Raw genomic sequence first — 18261 nt, 5'->3', positions numbered from 1 at the left:
TTAGATGATGGTTGAATCAATATTGAGTCATAATGTTGATTCAACATAAAATCAACTAAAATCAGCATGCAGAATACCATTTAGATGATGGTTGAATCAACGTTGATATAGTGTTAGTTAGTGGTTGAAACCCAACGTTGAATCAAATAATAATGGCGTTGTGATTTCAGTACAGTTTCAACGTTGAGATTGAACGTTGAGTCAACCGTTATGGCCGACTATTTTTCAACGTTGATTCACCCATATTTTGCTATCTGGGTATGGTGGAAGACCAGAGGCCTTCCCATAATCACAGCAAATGTCTCACATGAGAACACGCCGTGTCGGGTGAACATGTTGAATGTAAGCCATCCACGTACCTTCAGAAACATATTGCATGTGCCATCCACATACCTTCAAAACATGTTGAATGTAAGCCATAAACGTACTTTCAAAACATGTTGAATGTAAGCCATCCACGTACAGTGGTGGAAAATTATTTTGAAAATAGCAGATCTACAAGCTCACAATGCGCCGCATCGCGACGCATTGTGAGCTTGTAGATCGGCTATTTTCAAATAACCGAAGTATATAGGGATAAAGTGGTTAATGCATGTTTTGTGATAGTAGTGGAGAAAAAGTACATTTGCTTCTGAGATGTAGTGGAGTAGAAGTAAAAGTACAGAAAACTGGAAATACTCTAGTAAAGTGAAAATGCATCAAATGTGTACTTAAGTATAGTACTTGAGTACATGTACTTAGTTACTTTCCACCACTGTCCACGTACCTTCAGAAAATGTTGAATGTAAGCCATCCATGTACCTTCAGTGTATGAAAGAAAGTAAAATCCCACAGCAGATCCATATACCTCTTCAACTTTCTCTTGATTTCAGCTGCCATACAGTGGTATGATTACGTATGTTCCCGGGCCAATACATTAACAATGGAAGCACATATTCTGTATGTACTGTACAATGCAATACAAGAATGTGAACTTTTTTCACCTAGGAACCTTGGCTTTGTGGTGCTTCAAGGCTATATGCACGCAATGATAATAATAATAATGACAATAATAAAGTGTATTTGTACAGTACTTTTGACCCACCATTTTCGAACTCTTCCGCCTAACAGTCGGCAATTCAGAGACTCTGAAAATGAGTAGAAAATAATGCAGTTGTCCCCCCCACACACACACAGCTTAGCAGAAATGGAATTTCAAAAAGTGCCACGCTCACGTCCACGGTCTCTCCACACACCTGGGTCCATTTCCACTCACTGAGTAGTCTCAGTATTTATTGCCTGCCACTTGCCATTCTACTTTGCCTGCTAATCGGACCTGTTTTCTGTCTGTTTTGTTTAAGCAGCTAGAACCCAATTAATCCAGTTTATTCTGCAATGTTCATTCTTTTTTTCTGACCCATGCCTGTTACCTGGAATGACCTCTGCTCTTGTCTCTTTTGTACCTCAGCCCAGCGGTTCTCAAAGTGCGGTTCCGGGGGGTCTCCAGCTAAATTAGTTAATATAGCATCAACATTAACCACTTTAAACATATCGTCGCCGTCAGGCAGAAACCTCTAATCTCCATATTTCAACTTTATTTCGCAGATTAATGCCCTATTTCGACAAAAGGAGTGAAAATAGGTGATCTACAAGTTCACAAGTTGTGAATTTGTAGATGGGCTATTTTCACCATTTCATTATTATTATCATTTTAATAGAAGGGTAACGGTTTTGGACATACAAGGTTTCCACCCGACAGCAACGATTTATACATCGGCTCTTTAAGATAGCCAATATCCAGCTATTTTCAAAACATCTCGAATGCAAATTAATTTGGGGGGCCTTTGCTTTGCCCTTCCACCAAAGTTCCACCACGACGAGAGTGATAGAGAGAGACAAGTCTCTGCATATAAACGTCTGCTAAGTGCCTGCATCGATTTTTTTTTAATTCTCTCTCCCTCCGTCTCGCTCTCTGTCGTGGACAGCTCCCCTCGTGACTGTTGGAATACCCTCCAGGTCTGCGGAGCAGCTGACAGCTTGCTGTCCAGACACTCGCATTAGCATTCCAACATTGTGGACAGAGATAGTCTGGCTTGAGTTAAAAATGTTGTCGATTTTTCAAAAATAGCAGATCTATGAGCTTGTATATCTACAAGCTCACAACGCGTCGCAAACCAATACTTTTGTACTTTTACTCAAGGACATCGTCCTTTTTTTCTATAATAATAAAAAGGAATGTTTTTTTGGACATACAAGCGATGACAGCGATGAATACAGATGCAGCTCAAGGTGCTTTACAGAACCAAAAGGATACGATAAGATCAACCTCGATAATTCAGGGGTTATAGTAACAGGAACAGGAAATACAGGAAGAGCCAATAGAGCCAATAAAGCAACAAACAGTGGTGGAAAAAGTACTCAAATGTTTTACTTAAGTAAAAGTATCAATACTGCAACGTAGAAGTACTCTGTTACAAGTAAAAGTCCAGGATTAAAAATGTACTTAAAGTACCAAAAGTAAATGTAATACAATGGACGCGTTGTGAGCTTGTAGATCGGCTATTTTCAAACTGCCTAGGTATAAAATAGGGCTAAAGTGGTTAATGTATGTTTTATAATGTAATAATTTATATCTACAAAGTAACCAGTATTAAGTTTTCAAATAATTGTAGTGGAGTAAAAGTACAATATTTGCCTCTGAGATGTAGTGGAGTAGAAGTAAAAGTATAGACAATTGGAAATACTCCAGTAAAGTAAAAGTACCTCAAAACTGTACTTAAGTACAGTACTTGAGTAAATGTACTTAGTTACTTTACACCACTGGCAATAAAGATAGTATAAAATACAATAAAAAATAAAGACTGTAGTTGTGACAAATCATCTCCTCTGGGTTTCTGAATAGGTTAACATAATACATTCTATCAATAATTGAAAGTATACACGTACAGTCTTTCACCAGTGAATATGAATGAATTTCCAATGAATATATGAATGCATATGACTGTGTGTGTATTATCAACAGGATGAATGTGTCCACTATGAATGTGTCCACTACAAGTGTCAACAGTAATTACCGTATATGAATGATTATATGAATGGTCTCCACCAGGTCGGGTTGCCTATCAGGTCTGCCCTGTGTCAGTCACAAGGTGCAGCTGTCATGGACATGAGGAAGCTGCGGGGTAAATAGCAGTGGTGGAAAAAGTACTCAAATGTTTACTTAAGTAAAAGTATCAATACTGCAATGTAGAAGTACTCTGTTACAAGTAAAAGTCAGGAATTAAAAATCGACTTGATTAAAAGTACAAAAGTATTGGTATCAAAATGCACTTAAAGTACCAGAAGTAAAAGTACTAAAATGTTTGAAAATAGAGCTTGTAGATCGGCTATTTTCAAATAGCCTACGTATAAAATAGTGCTAAAGTGGTTAATGTATGTTTTATAATGTAGTATATTTATATCTGCAAAGTAACTTACTAAAGTTTTCAAATAATTATAGTGGAGTAAAAGTACAATATTTCATTTGCCTCTGAGATCATGTAGTGGAGTAGAAGTAAAAGTACAGAAAATTGGAAACACTCCAGTAAAGTAAAAAATACCTCAAAATTGTACTTGAGTAAATGCACTTAGTTACTTTCCACCACTGGTAAATAGTGTTGCTACGAGCAGAAGGAAGAGGTCTCCGCTCAAGGCTTTCTATCAGAAAATCCCCCTTTCGACAGACAGTGTAACTGTGCGAGTTTGTGGCACCCCTATGGGCAGAAGTGAAAACAGTGATATTTGTAGCATGCGCTACATGAGCCTACATGAGCTTGTAGATCTGCTGTTTTTGAATAGCCAACATACTAAATGGATAAAGTGGTTAAAATTATTGTGATGCTATTATATTAACTACTTTTGCTGGGGGTCCCGCAGAACCTCAGTTTGGGAACCACTGCTCTACATATACCTGGTGCTGAACATGCATGCGTCTGTGCACTCTGTGCGCTCCCGTCCAGCCAGTGTTGATTTTGACAACACATTCTTATTTAGTTTTAGTCATAGTCTTTTGAATAAAATTCCATTTAGTTTTAGTCATATTTTAGTCATCTGAAATGTTTTAGTTTTTGTCTAGTTTTAGACGAAGACTTTAGTCGACTAAATCTACAGTTGATTTAGTCGACTAAAATGTATTTTGGCGGTGCCTTGATGTCGTCGTAATGCCTTATTTTACACTTGGTTGTATGCTGAAAATAGCCGCGTTGTGAGCTTGTAGATCTGCTATTTTCAGAGCACAACACCCGAGCACAAGCAAACATCAAATGACTAGTTCTACTGGATCTCTTCTCCACTAGTCCCTCCCTGACATATTAGTGTAGTTTTTATTTGTTGACAAAATTGTCAATACATTTAGTCTTAGTTTTAGTCATCATAGCTTAGTTTTTATTTGGTTTTTATTGAGCTTTCGTCAGTGAAAAAAGGTAGTCGACAAACATTTTTCGTCATAGTTTTAGTCGCCGAAATCAACACTGCATCCAGCCTGTACTGCAAGCGGAATAAATAGGCCTACGAAAGGTAGTGCGTGCACGTGCGTGCGAGTGAGTGAGTGAATGAGAGAGTGATAGAGTGATAGAGTGATAGAGAGAGACAAGTCTGCATAAAAAACGTCTGCTAAATGCCTAAATCGATTTTTAAATTCTCTCTCCCTCTGTCTCGCTCTCTGTCTGGAAAGCAAATGAATTGACTCGCTAGAGTGGCGAAAACATTTTGGAATCATAATAAGTTAATCTGTGATTGACTGTTGATGAAAACACACCTGACACGAAGGAATTGGCCATCAAGACTTTGCAGATTACAGAGGAATTTGAATGACAGAGAAATCCGTTGATAATTACATGCACGGCGTGATAAGAGATCTTGACACGGGAGACACGTGGTTGCGTGTGCGCATGCACGTGTCGTGCACACGCCTGTGCGATTGGAATGTGCCGCTGTGAAATGTATTAATCTATGCATCAAAGCTTAGTTATTGCATGATACCACTGCACATTCATGTCACGTATACAAGTGTCAACACAATAACGATGACACCGTGACAAGACTGTATTGGAGAAACCGGTGCTGTGACTCAATGTGGAATCCCTTCCATTACCAGGGGTGGAAAAAGTACTCAAATGTTTTACTTAAGTAAAAGTATCAATACGGCAATGTAGAAGTAATCTGTTACAAGTAAAAGTCAGGAATGCAAAATGTACTTGAGTAAAAGTACAAAAGTATTGAATTGCGACGCGTTGTGAGCTTGTAGATCTGCTATTTTCAAATAGCCTAGGTATAAAATAGGGTGGCTAATGTATGTTTTATAATGTAATCATTCATATCTGCAAAGTAACTAGTAATACAGTTTTCAAATAATTGTAGTGGAGTAAAAGTACAATATTTGCCCCCTGAGTTGTAGTGGAGTAGAAGTCAAAGTATAGATAATTGGAAATACTCCAGTAAAGTAAAAGTAGTACAAATGGAAGAGAGTACAAATGGAACCAAATGGACTAGTGTATTAGAGCTGCTGCCTGGTCTTCATGCGGTTTCATACACGGCCCGGGAGAACAGGTTTTTTCTCTCGTATTTCTCCTTTTGTTTGACACTAGATGATATTAGTTTTCACGCTTCCATCACTTCCCTTTTCAAAAGTTGGCTCGGTTGTTGTTCCAACTGCCTACACATTTTGTACTGGATCCTACAAATGACCAACACACCGAATTATGTAGAATCAACTCAATTTAACCCATTAAGACCTGGAACGCATCTGTGTCACTTTGAGATTTATTTGGCTATTGAAAAATAGCAGATATACAAGCTCATAGCGCGGCACCGAGTGCCGCGCTATGAGCTTGTAGATCTGCTATTTTTAAAAAATCTTGAAAAAAATGTTTTTAGATTTCTTTTCAAAAAACTGCTAGGATTTAGAAAAAAAATTTAAGAATCGCCTCAGGTCTTTTAAGGCACTTGAACTGGTGCATGGTGGTGGCACACAGACCATATGGTCCCTTGTAGGTGCGACTGGACCAGGGTCTGAATCCGCCCCCAGTCTTGTCTCGACTCGCACGTCTCTCCTCTCTCTCTCTCTGCCCTCTCTACCACTCTACCGTCTGGAATAAAGCATAAAATGCAACACACGCACAAAAAAAACACTTCAAAAAAAGAACTGAGCCACATGAGCGCTATAGCGATCCCTATTCTGGACATATCATTTTATCCTGTAGGCCGAAAATAGGCGAACAGTCCCCCGAAAGTCATCTTTATAACGTTTTGATATCATCGCTGTCAGGCAGAAAACTCTTATCTCCATACTCTAACTTTGTGTTTTTTCGTAAATTAACGCCCTACTTGATAGACCCTACAGAAAAACGCGATTATGCGGTCGCATAATTTACCGCATAATCAGCAAAATGGCACATAATTATGCGGGGGTCATTTCTTTTCAAAAAGGCTGCATCACATCACATAATATGCGCATCGCATCCCATAGCATCGCATAATATGTGCATCGCATCGCATATTATGCGCATCGCATCGTATATTTCGCAAATTTCCGCATATTTCGCAATTTCACAGCATAAAATCACATAAAAAACCTGCATATTTCATCGCAAAAGCGAAGATTTTAGCCCGCATAATCAAGTATTTTATCCCGTATGATCAAGGATTTTTGCCCGCGTTTTTCTGGAGGGTCTTGATCATACTACAGCGTCGCAAAAGTAGCCGATCTACAAGCTCGAAACCTGGCACAAAGCCCCACATTTCAAGCTTGTGCATCTGCTACTTTTGCAACAACAACAAAAAATGTGATTCCTGAAAAGTAACAGTTTCGGACATATGAGGTTTCCACCCGATATTATATTGTTATATAACATTTTTTTGCTACTAGTGTTAACACTCCTCTGTACTTGTTCTCTACCTGTACCTGTATCTGTTGTGTCTGTCTGTCTATTCGACTTATCTAGAGTTGAGTCGAGCCGAGCTGGAACCATGCCTTGGAAAAGCGCCAGTCCTGGCCATCAGAGACAGTGCACTGAATGCCACCCTATTATTATTATGAAGTGAATTGCATGGCAGCCTCAACATTTTGGCCACGGAATCCAATCGGTGCAACCCCCCCCCCTGAAGGAACCCCCGTGAAGCCTGGGGGTTTCGGGACCCTCCCTCGACTCATTAACTGTTTTCGCTGCTCGCTCCAAAAAACGTCCAAACCAACTGGCCCACTCTCCTAAGGAAGAGAAAATAATAGAAAGGGGAGGGAGGGGATTTCATTTGCCGTTTGCTTTTCCTCATCAAAAGCAAACATTTGTTTTTCCCCCCGTCCATGGAGATGTCAGGGGGGATTTATGAGTTCCACATTTTTGCTGTTGGTGGCCTATTTAATGCAACAGTGCACACACCTCACAGGGCTGTGATGAAAGTGTGACTTTTTTTACGCCTGCCACCAACCGTCAACGGCAATCAGGCTGACAAGCTCACCAAATATCCAATTCTCAGATAGGGGAGCCATACGGATATCATTCTTTACTTCCCTGTCAGTCATGCTCTGAAACGGCCCTCTTCCTCCTTAATGAAAGTGGAGAGAGAGAGATAGAAACAAAGGCCAATAAACGCTATCACCCTTGAGTCAGAGGTGTGCGCTGGAGTCTGCAGCGCCACCTGAAGGTCATGTCAACAAACTACCAAATTCTTGGGAAATATAGCCGTTTGGAGGAGGGGACCACTTTGGCGCCCGGGTCGGGCAGGCGAAAAGTACCTGCCCACCACCAGTGGTGGAAAGTAACTGAGTACATTTACTCAAGTACTGTACAATTTTGAGGTATTTTTTACTTTACTGGATTTTCAGTACTTTTAGAATTTGGAACTGTTGAAACGTGTTGAATTTGAAACATGTGCTTTTATACGGTATAAATATACACCCCAAAACACTCAATATGATGATAATAATAATCATCATAATAATCATAATAATGCAGTCTGTGTATGTAGTGCCATGTTTCCATCATGAATTATTGTATTTCTTACTAAATAGCTGTGCAACCTTTAGCCCTCTGATTACCAAACACATATATTTCAAAAGATTAAAAAAAAAAGTTTAAACAAAACAATCACAACTTTTCATCAATTAAAAACTATTCCAACATTTTTCAAAAGTATTTCATACATAAAATCAAATACAGTACCACAAATAATAATAAAAAAACATTTAAGAAGAAGTTTGCACGTGTTGTGAGCTTGTAGATCTGCTATTTTCACAAGTTTGGGTTCCTAGGCAAATAAAACGTTTGGGAACCACTGCTTTAGTATGGAAGCGAATAGATGCCATAATTCAAATGAAATGGCAAGTTCGAAAATTCAATTGAAATAAGAGAAATGCTATGCTTCATCTTCAGGATATGTAGCCTATGTCATTGAAGAAAAACCCACGATCATTAAGGCAGCATTTATAACAACAGCCTATAAATGCTTCATATCACATATATATTTCTGTTTCTACTAAATACTTCTTCTTATCAACTGCATTTCTTAATCCTTGAAGTGTGTTTTTCAAGATTCTGCCAGGTACCAGACACACACACACACACAATCAGGCTTGCAGGCTAGGCTTAAAACTTTCCTTCCATTTGGGGAATGTCAGCCCCATCATCATCATCATCAAAAAGAAGAAAAAAAAGACATATGCTTGTTTAAAAAGTATTTTTTAAGTGGTTCTTAAAAATGTCCACAGAAGACCTGTGGAGGGGCATTCCATTCATTTATGTTTTTGACCTTCTTCAGTTTTAAACTTCACCCAGCTGAGTGCTGCCCACAGAGGAGTGTGGAGGTGGAACCGTTTAGACAAGTTTACACTTAATATTTCACTTTAAAAAAAACGTTGGGTCATTTTATCATCTACTCAGGCTTTTGTGAGCCCCCCAGACTGTCTTTCAGTTGCTTGATTCAGTATTTAGATATTTTATATTCATTTTATCAGACACGCCCCTTCCTATACAAACCCATTATAACTTCAAACTCCATTTTTAACATGTTAGATTCATCAAAAACACCCGTCCTTGGTTCTGGTGACTCACCCTGCCCTCCTAATTACCGAGTGGGCCGTGTTTTTTTTCGATTACCCTTTTCATTTATTTTATAATATTTCTTTATTGTATTTCATTTTTTTCATTTCCCCCCCAAAAATATTAAAAATAAATGAAAAAAGTTATCGAAAAAATACGGCCCCCTCGCGTATTAGGAGGGCAAGGTGAGTCACCAGAACAAAGGACGGGTGTTTTTGATGAATCTAACATGCTAAGTTTGAAGTTATAATGGGTTTGTATAGGAAGGGGGCGTGTCTGATAAAATGAATATCAAATATCTAAATACTGAATCAAGCAACTTAACAACTGTCTGGGGTGCTCACAAAAGCCTGAGTAGACGATAAAATGACCCAACATTTTTTTGAAAGTGAAATATCCCTTTAAGCCTTTTTTTTAAAAGTGTAAGTAAAAGATCTACAAGCTCACAATGCGTCACGGTGAGCTTGTTGAGCTGCTTCACTATTGTTTATATTTTATTTAAATATCTGATTTGTTTTTGTTAAGTGTCTACATTTAAATACAGCATGCTTTGATATTAAAAATAAAATGTGCTTTTGAATACTTCAGCATTTTTAAAAGCACCTACTCCAACTCGAAACTAATTTGACTGAGCAACTTTCATTTGTAGTTGAGTAATGTTTCACCAGGAGTATCTATACTTTGACTAAAGCACTGGAGTTGAGTACTTTGGTGCACCACTGCTGCCAGTAGAGCCTCATTTTGAAGCGTATAGTGATGTCAAATTGTCCAGGACCCTTCACTGACCTGCTACAACAATATTATGTGCCCAGCAGGACCCTAAGGTCAGCTGTCCAGAGTCTATTGGTCATTCCTCGTACCAGGTTGGGCGGCCATAGTTGAATGGTTAGAGAGCCTGCCTGGGAAGCCTAAGGTTCGAAGTGTCCAGTGGTGGAAAAAGTACTCAAATATCTTCTTACTTAAGTAAAAGTATCAATACTGCAATGAAGTACTCCGTTACAAGTAAAAGTCCGGAATTCAAAATTGACTTGAGCAAAAGTACAAAAGTATTGGCATCAAAATGTACTTAAAGTACCAAAAGTAAAATAGCAGATCTACAAGCTCACAACGCGTCGTTATGCGATGCAACACGCGCGCACACACTCTTCATATTGTCGGATCTTGTCTCGTTTTGGGTCTTGTCTCTTGGTTAGGCTAATACTGCGATTATGCGAAAAACGGCGGAAGAACACCTGGGCTTGTCTCACGGCACCACTGTTTGGAGACCACTGCTTTACACCAAACTGTCGTTCTATTCAATGGGCACTGCTTATCAACACATGCAACCTACTTTGGGCATGTCATTATACTGTAGAAAAAAACCTTTCATTTAAATTAAAACAAATATGTATATATATTTATTCAAAAAGCTAAAGCTAAACAAATCTACAGGACTCATGAGCTTGTACGTAGATTGGTTATTTCATTATTCATCATATGACAAAGGCATGGACTTAAATGCTATCAAAATAAATTCCAAACTATATGGCCATCACATTTTTTTTTATGAGTGTCAGACGAATTGGTTCAAATTGTCATGAAAATGTAAAACACATTCTACTAGAAACTTACTGCAGCGGTAATCAGATCCAGTCATGATTCAGTCAAAAACAAATGATGACAAAAACAAATGAAAAACGTAATTGAAAAAACACGGTCTCCTCACATATTAGAAGGACAATATATCAGTTACCAAGGACGGGTGTTTCCGATGAATCTAACATGGTTAAAATGGAGTTTGAAGTTATAATGGGTTTGTATAGGAAGGGGGCGTGTCTGAAAAAATGAATATCAAATATCTAAATACTGAATCAAGCAACTTAAAAACTGTCCGGGGTGCTCCCAAAAGCTGGAGTAGACGATAAAATGATCCAAAAATGTTTTGAAAGTGAAATATCCCTTTAACCCCTAACTGCTCCCCCCTCCGTGTTCCCCCACGAGATGAAGAAAGGTAACCACAACAATTTGTGGAATGTCTTATATTTTTGGTTATTTTTGTTGTTTTTAAGCTGGAGGAGACGGAGGAGGAGTTCCCCCGCGGGACGAAAAAATGTCAAAAACATAAAGGTATGGAATGTCCCTCCACAGGTCTTGAAAGCTGCAGCCTCTCCGGACGTTTTTGAGAACCACTTGTGGAATGTCTTAGATTTGTTCAGTGGTGGAAAACATACTCAAATTCTTTACTTAAAGGTAGGGTAAGTGATATTGTTTGGTTAAAACAAAAAGTATTTTGTTAAAAGATTAAAGCACTATATTCTGATAGTAATCATTGCTATAGAGTGTTTGTTCAGTAACAGGAGTCTCCCCGTCACTCCAGCTCTTTAATAAACAGAAAATAGATTTTCTGGTAGGTGTCAAAATCTCAGCCAATCAGGAGAAAGTACCCATTTTCATAGTGTTCCAGTTCCAATTTTGCCTGCTCATTTCTTAGTGTCATCACTTCCAATTTCACTTGTTTAATCTATATTCTGATTGAGTTCTCTATCCTGATTGGAAAAATTGGAAATGAAACTGAAACTGAAACGAAAATGCATTTTCTGTTTTATAAAGAGCTGGAGAGAAGGAGACTCCTTTTACTGAACAAACACTCTATACTGTCTATAGCAATGAGTACTATCAGAATATAGAGCTATTTAACACTTATTTTAACCAAAGAAAATCACTTACCCTACCTTTAAGTAAAAGTACCAATACTGCAATATAGAAATATTCTGTACAAGTAAAAGTCCAGAATTCAAAATTGACTTGAGTAAAAGTACAAAAGTATTGCTATAAAAATGTACTTGATGTACCAAAATTAAAAGTACTAAAATATTTGAAAATAGCAGATCTACAAGCTCACAATGCGTCTCGATGCGACGCGTTGTGAGCTTGTAGATCGGCTATTTTCAAATAGCCTAGGTATAAAATAGGGATAAAGTGGTTAATGTATGTTTCATAATGTAATCATTTATATCTGAAAAATGATAAAGCAACTTGATCGTAACAAAGGTTAACTAAATGTGTGTGCACCGCAATAATCAACCTTTCCATACATGGACATGGCAAAGTGTCATCAGCGTGTCATAGCAAGGGGCGGAGTCAGCGATGAGGGAAAACATTGATTCACTCTGGTTAGTTACAATGGGAGTTGTGCAATTTTCAACTCATTTGGGGAACACCATCATCATCCATAGTCTCTAATGTCGTTGTCTTCAACAACTCTTATGAACGTGTTCCGTCTGTGGTGAAGTAAGATACATACAACAGAAATAAAAACACAGCATGAAACATTCTAATGATTAAAAACAACAAAAAGCAAAAAAAAAAAACTAATAGTCCAAGACAAATGTTTCTTTAGGCCTAAACAGTAGTGTTTTTAAGTGGTTCTTAAAAATGTCCACAGACCTGTGTTCAACAACTCTTATGAACGTGTTCCGTCTGTGGTGAAGTAAGATACATACAACAGAAATAAAAACACAGCATGAAACATTCTAATGATTAAAAACAACAAAAAGCAACAAAAAAAAACTAATAGTCCAAGACAAATGTTTCTTTAGGCCTAAACAGTAGTGTTTTTAAGTGGTTCTTAAAAATGTCCACAGACCTGTGGAAATGCATTCCATACCTTGTTTTGTTTTTGACCTTTTTTTGTCCCACCGGCGAACTTCCGTTTTCAGCTTCACCCGGCTAAGTGCTGCCCGGAGCGTGGAGGGGGGAGCAGTTAGGGATTAAGTATCCTGCTCAGGGACTCTTCAAGCCTTAGGCTCCCCAGGCAGGCTCTAACCATTCCACTAGGCTGCCCAACCTGGTACGAGGAATGACCAATAAATACACCCTGGACAGCTGACCTTAGGGTCCTGCTGGGCACATAATATCGTTAAAAGTACTCTTTATGCAGAATGTCCCGTTTCACAAGGTAATATATATCAAATGTATTAAAATCTTTTGAAAATAGCCGATCTACAATGTGAGCTTGTAGATTGACTATTTTCAAATAGCCAAGTTTAAATAGGGCTGAAGAGGTTAATGTATGTTTTGTAATAATAATTCAAATCTACAAAGTAAACTAAAGTTTTCACTAATTGTAGTGGAGTAAAAGTAAAATATTTGCCTCTGAGATGTAGTGGAGTAGAAGTAAAAGTATGGACAATTGGAAATACTGCAGTAAAGTAAAAGTACCTCAAAATTGTACTTAAGAACAGTACTTGAGTAAATGTACTTAGTTACTGTACACCACTGGGTATAAAATAGGGCTAAAGTGGTTCATGTATGTTTCATAATGTAATAATTCATATCTGAAAAGTAACTATTAACTAAAGTTTTCAAATAATTTTAGTGGAGTAAAAGTACAATATTTGCCTCTGAGATGTAGTGGAGTAGAAGTAAAAGTATTGGAAATTGCAAACACTCAAGTAAAGTACAAATACCTAAAAATTGTACTTAAGTACAGTACTTGAGTAAATGTACTTAGTTACTTTCCACCACTGGATTTGTTTGTGTGTGTTTTTGTTGTTTTTAATCATTTGAATGTTTCATGCTGTGTTTTTATTTCTGTTGTATGTAAAGCAGTTTGTGAGTTCTCTCTGTGAGATGTGTTATATACTTTACAAATATAATGTACGTACTTACTTTCTTCACCACACTACACATTAAAGGAGGAGTTCACCCAAACAAATGACTTTTTATTTTTTGAATTATTTTCTATCAATTATTTTCTATCAATTGCACACCCTATGAAGCCTTGAATCCATGGATTCTTTTTTGTTTTTGTCGCATTCCTAAGCTAATAATTTGATTCCCGTCTGCTACCGGCTAATGTATCCGGTAGGAGACACAAAATAGATTATATGTGTCTCCTACCGGAAATACACACAGTCATCAAATTATTGTGTTAGGAATGCCACAAAAACTAAAATAAATCCATGAAATCAAGGCTTCATGGGGTGTGTAATTGATAGAAAATAAGTCATTTTTTGGGTGAACTCCTCCTTTAATAAGAGTTGTTGAACATGTTTCACCAGGCAGGTCATGTCATTTGTTAATGAGGTAATCAAAGTGGCACTGCACTGGCTATGATGACATTAGAGACGATGGATGATGATGGTGCTGTTGTTCCCCAAATGCCCCCCCCCCCTTGTACGTAGATTGGCTATTTCATTATTCATCATATGACAAAGGCATGGATTTGAGTGGTTAAATGCTATCAAAAAAAAAATCCAAACTATATGGCCATCACATATTTTTTTTTATGAGTGTCAGACGATCTGAATTGGTTCAAATTGTCATGAAAATGTAAAACACATTCTACTAGAAACTTACTGCAGCGGTAATCAGATCCAGTCATGGAACCAAGGTTTATATGTTTACCACATCATACTCTTTATTCACTGACTTAAAAGAACTCCAGCCAGATAATTACAGGTTTTGCATAAACTCTTGGCAGGTCAAATGTCTCATGCTTAGAGACGCCAGGGATATTTTTGGACATGTCCTGCTCATCTGCATTCCATTTGTGTGCAAGTTTGTCCAATTTCACACCCACATGAAGTGTATATAAGCAACAAGAGCTGCTGTTTGATATTCAACACTTCAACACAGGAAGAACCACAACACATCATTCTACTGAAGGTTCGTTTGACTCCTCTGCTCTCCTCTCCTCTCCTCTCCTCTGCTCTGCTCTGCTCTGCTCTGCTCTGCTCTGCTCTGCTCTGCTCTCCAATTGTCTCCTTTGACAATTATCTCTAACATGTCTGTTTCTTTTACTGAAGGAAACCATCTTCTTCGTCGTCGTCATCATCATCATGAACAAGAGGGTGCTGAGCGTGTCTCTACTTCTCTGTGCTGTGATGGCTCTGACTGCTGCTGCTGCTCCAGGGGGGGGGGGGGGCTTAGTCATTGATGGTGTGTGGAAATGCATGTATGGACTAGGATTTCATTGTTTTTGTTGCTGCTTTCAAACAGTTGACTTCAAGTGTCCGTTGTCTTTTCAGGAGAGCATGTGGTCGTCAAGAGATGCCCTTGCCCATCTTGCCCAAGTGGATGGAATGAATTGTCTGGTCACTGTTACAAATTTGACAGAACTCTGAGGCCTTGGGCCCATGCAGAGGTAATTAGAATGAACAAACATATTATGAAATACACAAAACATTGTCTTTTACTCTATCTGTCAGTCTATGTAGGTATGTACAGTATGTATCTATGTATATGTATCTATCTATCGATCGATCGATCGATCGATCTACAGTATCTATCGATCGATCGATCGATCGATCGATCTACAGTATCTATCTATCGATCGATCGATCGATCTTATTTGACTAATAGTCTTTTTTGTCTTCTGTTTATTCTGTTCTGTAGAAAAGGTGTTTGTTGCAGGGTGGAAACCTTGCATCCATACAGAGCAAAGCAGAGCACACATTCATTCAAGACCTGATCCATTCCGCAACTGGTACAATGACTGTCACGTGGATTGGAGCCTCCGATGCAGCACAGGTACAGTAACAATACACTGTTTGATGAAACTTTACCTCCTATTACACTGATACTGTACCTGAATGTCAACATACACCTACTACAACACAACATGGTGTCTATTGTCCTGACATTGTCAGAGGGAGACCTAATTAGTTATATTTACTCAGTTGCATTTTCTTAAGTAATGTTTTGAAGTATATTTCTGCAGGCTTTTTAATTTTTAAATGTATTTATACTTTTTTACAAATGTAATGGAGTAAAAGCAAACATTTCCAAACAATTTGGTTACATTATGTTTGTTCCTTTCATTGTTACCCATGTTTATTAAAATGCGTGTCCTATTTGCTTAAAGGTTGGGTAAGTGATATTTTTTGATTAAAACAAAAAGCTTTATGTTAAAAGGTTAAAGCTCTATATTTTGATAGTAATCATTGCTAGTGTGTTTGTTCTGTCACAGGAGTCTCCCTGTCTCTCCAGCTCTTTAATAAACAGAAAATACATTTTCAGGCAGGTGACAAAATTTCAGCCAATCAGCAGAGAGTACCCATTTATCAGCTTCATTTGATAGTGATCCAGTTCCATTTTTGTCTGCTCATGTATTTGTGTCATCAATTCCAATTTCACTTGTTTAATCTGTATCCTGACTGAGTTCTCTATCCTGATTGGATAATATTGGTATCCCGACCTGAAAATGAATTTTCTGAAATGCACACTCTATAGCAATGAGTACTATCAAAATAGCTATTTAACACTTATTTTAGCCAAAGAAAATTACTTGCCCTACCTTTAATTCACTCAGAGAGACAATTATGTTTACTTCTATTGGACAAGCACTTTATATTTTACACAGTTCAATTACATTCTGATTATTTAAACAATAACTCAGATCTTATGAAGTAACTCAGTAGTTGAGAAGACTTTTCACTACACTTTATTACAAGAGTAAGAAAGTGTCTACTCTAATTCTTTTTTATATATGAAGACTACTTTTACTTCAATTAAGTCATTATTCTTTTGATAATAATAACGACTAGAAAGGTGCATGATTGTTGCGCAAAACAAACCGATGAATGAATGGATTATAAGTAGTGGGCTCGCTCAAGCTCACTTTTTTACAATGTGGAAACCATGCACTGTGGAAGTTCTGATTGGATCTTTGCAGTAGCCTAGTGATGACCGGTGAGCCTTTATATTTACGGTCCATTCATGGATGTGTTTACGTTTCAGGCCGGTTGAGAACTCTAAATGGTGACATGTTCTATTGTATTGATTTATTATTATTATTATTATATTGCCATCTAGGAGGGTGTTTGGCTGTGGAGTGACGGTCGCCCAATGACCTTCACTGACTGGGGCCAGGGAGAACCTAACAACAATGGGGGAGTACAGCACTGCATGGTTGTGAACGAGGGAGGTAAGTCTCAACAATCTGAATTGAATAAAATAATAATAAGATGATATATATATATATATATATATATGCAAAAAATGCAAAAAATATTAAGAATTATTTTTTTATTTTTTTTGTATACATGTTGAATACATTAGCTCTATATTCTGATGGCTATCATTGCTTTAAAGCAGGGGTTCTCAAACTTTTTTATACCACGACCCCATATTATGAGGGAATGTTTTTGGCGACCCCATCAGCCTTAACCTTTAACCCCTCCGTTGTGTTTGGGTAATTTTTTACCCGTTTCAAGTTTAAATAGGTAAAAAGTACCCTTTACATTTCTTTATTGGAACAAGGCTTCATGATATCCTCAAAAACAGCTATTTTAACGCAACAACATTTATTACCACCATTGTAGTTAATTCTGATTTTAAAAAGTGACATCTATATGACCCGACAGAGAAGTGTGGCTCAATTCCCCCCAAATTGTCAATATTCAATGTTTACATGTTTGAGAGTGAGATATACTCGTCCTCAATTTGCATTTGCTATTAGGAGTAAAATAAAGTTTGTGTTTATGAAAAATAAATTACTTTTACCTTCTATGGTATGCGGCTAAATTTTCACCCTTTTGACCGCACAGATGTCACTATTTTTAATAATATTAAAACATGTTAAAGTAAAACTAAAACAAGTTTTTTTTAAGTGTGTTCTAATATTAGTCTATTATAGCTAGATATCATTATCCATTGTCTTCATTATGGGAAATGTAATGAGTGAATTTAATTTTTTTTATGATTGAAAACGAGATATATTGAAAGATACCTAACCCTAACCCAAAATAATATTTTAAAAAGTGTTTACATGGATATGAATGCATAACAAGTCAGCTATGAGGTGGGAGTAAAATGTTACCCACCAACACCAAAAGTGTATGCAGGTTTATAAAACAATGCAAGGGTTAACCTTTCAACAAAACAATTTCATATCACTAATAACGCCTTTAACAACTCAATATAATACTTTATGTGTCTGTAAACAATTTTAATGCTCAACTTTATCTTTGTATTTATATAACAGCTGCCAACCTTTGGGACGATGATGGTTGTGATAAAAGATTTGCCTCCGTCTGCAAAAAACATGCTGGAGCCCAGTGAATAACATGGAGATTACACACATGCATGCACAATTACACACTATTACATGTCTCTCTCTGTGTGTGTGTGTGTGTGTGTGTGTGTGTGTGTGTGTGTGTGTGTGTGTGTGTGTGTGTGTGTGACTCCTATATCTAAACATATACTCATGTGCAATATACTGCTT

The 18261-nt window shown here is 37.5% G+C and overlaps 1 long non-coding RNA gene across 1 annotated transcript; it reads left to right on the top strand.

Moving 5' to 3' along the window:
- Nucleotides 1-15063: 15063 nt before the first annotated feature.
- LOC308080866 lies at nucleotides 15064-16955 on the top strand. Its single transcript, XR_013932755.1, has 3 exons — nucleotides 15064-15180; nucleotides 15432-15566; nucleotides 16851-16955. It is a non-coding gene; the product is annotated as an uncharacterized lncRNA (long non-coding RNA).
- The last annotated feature ends 1306 nt before the right edge of the window (nucleotides 16956-18261 follow it).

The sequence above is a fragment of the Gymnoscopelus braueri genome (assembly GCF_963280865.1).
Source record: "Gymnoscopelus braueri genome assembly, chromosome: 24".
In the NCBI taxonomy this organism is placed as follows: domain Eukaryota; kingdom Metazoa; phylum Chordata; class Actinopteri; order Myctophiformes; family Myctophidae; genus Gymnoscopelus; species Gymnoscopelus braueri.
This window is presented reverse-complemented; position numbering and strand designations above follow the sequence as displayed.